This window comes from Echinops telfairi, unplaced genomic scaffold (assembly GCF_000313985.2).
Source record: "Echinops telfairi isolate 266 unplaced genomic scaffold, ASM31398v2 ScPeMD7_7421;HRSCAF=8459, whole genome shotgun sequence".
NCBI lineage: Eukaryota > Metazoa > Chordata > Mammalia > Afrosoricida > Tenrecidae > Echinops > Echinops telfairi.
Window position 1 is genome coordinate 13,779,140 of NW_022111321.1, and position 6,375 is coordinate 13,785,514.

Here is a 6,375-nt window from a genome sequence, read left to right on the forward strand (position 1 = left end):
ATATTTTTATATAAATAAATATATATATATATATATATATATAATATAGCAATGGCCAGGAAGAACTCACAGATAAAACTCACAGTTATGGGGTTTATTGGGGAAATAAATAGGTTACCACAACTTAGAATCAGTAAACAGGAAGGATACAGTCATTGATCCACAGCACCTCTTCTCAGCCAGTAGTCAGGTCTCTCTTCTCAACCTCTCAGACACTGAAAACCTCGTAACAGAAGTCAAACATTGTCAGTGATTACACGGGAAGATAAGCATCGCCTGTCAAAAGGAACTGAGGAACAAAGCAGAGTAGGCTTATGGACTTGGTGATACAAATGAAGCCCAAAAGGGCATGTTAGACATTTCAAAAGCAGCAACTTCTTCATCTCAAATAAATTTCTTCAACAACAAAAGGTGACTATCCACATGGGCATCTCTAGATGGAACACGCAGAAATCACATTGACTACATCTGTGAGAAAGCATAATGGAGAAGCTCAATATTTGAAGCTAAAGCAGACCTTGGGATGGCTGTGGAATAGATCATTAATAACTCACACATAAGTTCAAGTTCAAATAGAATACAATGAAAACAAATTCACGAGAACCAAAATATGACCTCAAGGACATCCCACACACATTTTGAGAAGACCTCAAAAGCAGATTTGTTAACTTAGACATTAAGGACAGAAGCCCTGATGAGCTGTGAGAATATATAGAGTGTAATTCATGAAGAAAGCAAAATGTCATTAAAAAGACAGGAAAGAAAGGGAAGATCAAACTATGTCAGAAGAGAATCTGAAACTGGCTCTTAATCATTGAGTAGCTAAGAAAAATGGAAGAAATGATGAAGTCAAAAGCTGAATAGAAAATTACAAAAGGCATCTCAAGAAGACAAGTTAAAGCATTATAATAAAATGTGCCAAGATATAGCATTAGACAACCAAAAGGAAGAACATGCTTATCATATCTTAAACTCAAAGAACTCAAGAAATAATTCAAGCCTCAAGTTGCAATATTGAAAGATTCTATGGACAAAATAGTGAAAGATGAGGAAACATCAGAAGAAGATGGCAAAGAAATAACAAAAAAGTTCAAAAAAAGCTAGTTGACTTTCAACGATTTAAAGAGGAATTATATGAGAGAGAACCATTGATACTGATGGAAGACGTTCATGCTGCACTGAAACACTAGCCGTAAACAAGGCTCCAGGAATTGATAGAATACCAAATGAAATGTTGCAACATGCTAATGAAGCACTGGAAGCACTCACTCATCTATGTCAGGAAATTTGGAAGAGAGATACTTGGCCACCTGTCTGGAAGAGATCCCTACTTGTCCCCATTCCAAAGAAAGGTGACCCAACAAAATGCACAAACTATAGAACACTGTCATTGATGTCACATGCAAGTAAAATTTTGCTGAAGATCATCCAACAGTGGTTGCAGTAGTACATTGACAGGGATCTGCCAGAGGTTCAGGGTGTCTTCAGAAAGGATATGGGAAAGGAATAGCATTGGTGATGCCAAATGGTCCTTGGCTGAAAGAGAGAATACTAGAAAGAAATTTATTTGTTTTTTATTGACTGTGCCATGGCATTGGACTGTATCAATAACAATGAACTATGGGTAGCCTTGAGAAAAATAGGGATTTCAGTTTTCTCTTGGGAAATTACACATTGATTGAGAGGCAGCTCTGTCAGCAGAAGAAGGAATACTGCATTGTTTAAAGGAGGAAAGGTGTGCTTTAGGGTGATATCCTCTCAACAAACTCATTCAATCCTTATGTTGAGCAAATAATCAAAGAAGTTGGATTTTATGAAGAAGAATTCAGCATCAGGGCTAGAGGAAGATTTATTAGCAGTCTTCTGAAGGAAAATGACACAACTTGGCTTGCTTAAAGTAAGGACTTGAAGCACTTCCTGAAGAAAATCAAGGATTGCAGCCTTCAGTATGGCTTAGCGTTCAATATAAAAAAAATCCAAATCCTCACATCTAGACGAATTATTAGCATCATGTTAAATGGAGAAGGGACTGATGTTGTCAAGGATTTCATCTTGCTTGTTTCCACAACACAGCCTAATAAAAAAAAAATTCTTGGGGTACCGATATAGAAAATTGCATTGAATAGATTCCATTAGCTCTAGTTTCATAGATATGAAGTTCAACTACATCTTCAGTTATTAAATTATTATTTATTTCTTTATGATCATGGTTTTAAATACCAGAAGAATTCAGATGCACAAATTACAGGCTAAGAGAATGAAGATAATATATATTTGAATAAGAATGAGGTGTTCCGTACCATCCAAGGGATGCTGCCTGTGGACTCAGAGTGGCTAGTTGATTATGCACTGAGCTGCCATTCATAAAATAAGTGGTTCAAATCCAGAAGTCACTCTGCAGCTTTTGAAAGGTTTAAAGCTTTGCAAACCCAAAGAGGCAGTTTTTTATGACCTATATGATCTCTAAGATACAGCTTAAGATGAGCGGAAAACAAAAAAGAAAAATTTAAAGGCACATATATCGAAGGTGTGAGGGCAATTTACAGTGTCAAAAATGTAAGACTTCACAGCAATTGTCATGAATATTTTGAAGACCTAATTTTCCTCCTCGAATTATACAGTATATGTTTCAGAGTACATTCTAATATATAGAAGCCAAAGGACAATTCATGTTAAGTTTTTCAGAGGTGAGGTTGACTCCACGCTTCTTTATAAGAAAATCTCTTAACTTTTAAGTGATTCTGTGCACAGTGGGAGAAGTTGCACCATCTTATAGCAAGACTAGAACATTTCAATTTTAATAAAGGACTTTGAACTCTGACAGACTCATTTTGGTTCACAACATTTGAATCTCTATTTATTGCACCAAGCTCTCAACCAGTCAGTCACTTTCTACTCATAGTGACCCCATGGGTCAAAATGGAACTTCTCCTCTGGGTTTCTGAGGCTGTCTTAGTGGGAGCAGGAAATCTCACCTTTCTCTTTCAGATCGGCTGGTGGATTCAACTAGCATAATCCAATACACTACCAGTACTCCTTACTTATGGTACTCTGACTCTTTTTTCTAGCTCTTTTTACAGATAACAGTTTCTAAGTGCCTGCTATTCAGTTCTTAATACAGATGAAATAGGGAAAATTCCAGGGTCATGTAATTTGCACTGTTCAGATATATCTTTGGATCAAAGGACACCATGTGAAGTGTAACTTGATCTAAATATTTAGTACAACACAAACTAATCTAAATAAAGTCATTATGTACTTCGTCTATTTTGTGCTAGATAACACTACATTAAAATATCCTGTTTGTCATAGGCAAACTGAGTGAAAGTGGTTTGGGACATATATTCTGTATCTCAAAAACTAGAGCTTACGGGGTAAAATTGCTGCCATTTTTGGAATCAGCAGGAAAATATACCAAGAAATAAGTTTCACATTTGAGCCACCAAAACATGTGTTGGCCAATGCAACGTTCCTGGAAGCAGCAATCAACAGATCAAATGAGGCATTGCACTAGGTAAAATTGTAACACAGTTTTACAGTGCTTAAAAGCAAGGGTCTTTAAAGTGTATAAAAGTATCTTTAAAGTGTTGAAAGGCAAGGATCTTATTCTGAGGACTAAAGTGTGCCTGCTCCAAACCATGATATTTTAAATCTACTCATATATATTTGAAAGTTGGATATTGAATAATGAAGACAAGAAAAATCAATGCATTTGAACTATAGTGTTTTTAATATGTCTATCTATATAGTCATCACTCACATACTCCTTTTGATTTTTTCTAGTATTGTTTTTAACAGTTTAATTGGCAAATAATTCACACACAATACAATTCAATAGTTCAATAATATAAAGAAGAGTTGTACAATCATTGTCATAAGCAATTTTTGAGCATTTTTTCCATTCTGGTATTCATCTTTATTAGATCCCTGCCACCACCCCACAACCTCCCCTGCCATTCCATCCAGGAACATTATTCCAGTTACTTTTACTATATATTTAAACATCCTGGATTTGATACACAGAAAAACATACCAAAAAATCCAAAAACAATAGCAAAAAATCTCAACAAAAATAAAGGAAAACCTCAATCAAAAAGAAATCAGGTAATATTAAAAACTAGCACAAATTTAAAATGAGTCCAAAGGGAGATCAAATGATGTTAAAATTTAACCACATTAATCCACTTTCCAATTGACTCTGCATAATAGCAAAGCTATTAACGTCCCTATGGTCAGAGAGGATTAATCAGAGGGTAAGTCTATGTGTATTTCCCCTTCACTTGTTTTTTTAACTGGAACAACTTGAAAATGGGTCAAAGTGGCTATCAAATGATAAGCTATTACATTTTCACCTAACTGTGTCTGCCAAATTCAAATTTCTAATGCTCTTTGTCTGATAACAAGGTTGTTCACATCCCTCAGCTATGATCAGAGGGAATTCACTGGAGGTTCAATTAATGTGTGGACCCTGAAATTGGGTTTTGGGCTTCTTCGCCTTCTTAACACTGCATGAGGAGACGTTTGTTTGACTTCTGCCTCATGGTTGTGCTTCTTCTTTGCCTAGCCAGAAGTTGGATATGTCCATGGGTGGTTTTCTGGAAAGAATATGGGAAGTTAAAGTTTTTATTACTTTGTTTGGTTGCTGTCTTTGGCTATTCCTGTTTGAGACGATGAAAACGAGTGTTGTTAATGTATATTTTGAGCTCAGGGGTAGAATTCGGCCCTTGAATTTCTCAGAAACTATGCTGCTTAGGGAAAATGGCTGACAGAAGGTTAAAATGGTGACAGAAAGCCTAACTCTAGCTTGATACTGTTAGAGGCTTATTACCATATTTTGTATAAATAGAATGGTTTAGATATGGATTAAGAAAAGACAGACAAGGATTGAACTTGACTGTTTTAAGAATTGAGTTTAGGATCTGATTCTACTTTGTTTATACTGAGTTTTTCTGCTTATTATTGCTCATATAATGATTGATAGAAATGATTATGGGGAAGTAAAAAAGGAGAGTTTGTAAGTTTAGGACAATCCTGCAAAGAAGGTTCTGAAAGTTAAGCCCCACCCAGTGTTTGGAGTACTCAGGACATTTGCATTCCAAGATATTTGCATAGGGGGCTGTTGACAGATTGAAGAAACAGGAACTCTTTGGCTTCTTGAATCTAGAACTAGTGGTTTGTGTCAGAAGCTGGAAAAAATCTGGAGCCCTGAAGAAACTCTCTGCTCTAGAACTGAACTGTTAGAGGAGCCTGTGGGCAAGCTGGAATGCTTGCTAGGTAATAACCTGGCTCCACTTGTTGAGTGGAAGTGAGAGAAATGCAGCCATAAAGAGCCTGATTTAGTCTGACCACTACACCCATAGACCTGGTTTACAGGAAGTAGAGGAGAAGATGAGAGCGGGTTAATGGGTCTGAAGTTCATGACCTAGCACAAGGGGCTAGGCTTGTTGAGAATTTGAGATGAGTCCATGGTCTAAAGGCAAGGCGACCAATGGGCACTCAGGTGAGGCTGAGCCAGCCCCTATTGAGTTGACCAGAACCTGGCCAGATGAAGAGAAGATTTTGCAGCCTGTGAACTGGTACATATTGCTGCTGATTTTATGGATGGCCTGACCTGATTTGACTTTGCTTATGGATGCAGGCTTCAAAAGGCTCCAACTGGAATGAAGATTCTTCATGTCAAAGAATATGATTGTCTCCTCAGATCACTTGGTTGATGTCAGTGGGATGTATAGAAATTTTATACCCAAAATAGGATGAATAGAGGCATGAAGTGACTGGTTTACAAACGTTCATAGGTGGGGGGATATATTCATAGGATTTTAGGATTAAGGTGTAGGTATTCACACAAGTATAGAATATTTTTGTTTTGTTCACTTATAGAATGTTATATTTAAATGAGGGTGGCACATTTTAAAATTGTATGCATTTATATTACATCCTTTTAGGTACAGATATGATTTTATTATTATTTGTTTGAAAAGTTATATATGGCTAAAGAGTTGTGTGAAAGTGTCAAATCGACAAGGGGTGGTCTGTGGAAGTTAAATCATCTTTTGTCAATTTGAGACAAGAGTGAAGGAGTGGAGTTTAGCCTGTAAATTCGGTCGCAGCTTGCTGGCCTCATTTGGAGGTGCTAAGGAGATGACTATCTCTCTGGAGGTGGGGCACATGCTCACACCCTGTGAGACATTACTGACAACAAGTCACATGAAGACACACCAATGGAGCCAGAGCCTTGGAGCTGGAGGAGCCACATGGAGAGCCACAGCAACGTTAATATGCTTCCACCACCACTGGATCCACAAGACTTTCCACCCATTGGCCTGTGATTTTCCTGCACTCAGCATGATTACATACGCGGAGTGAGTCAGAAGA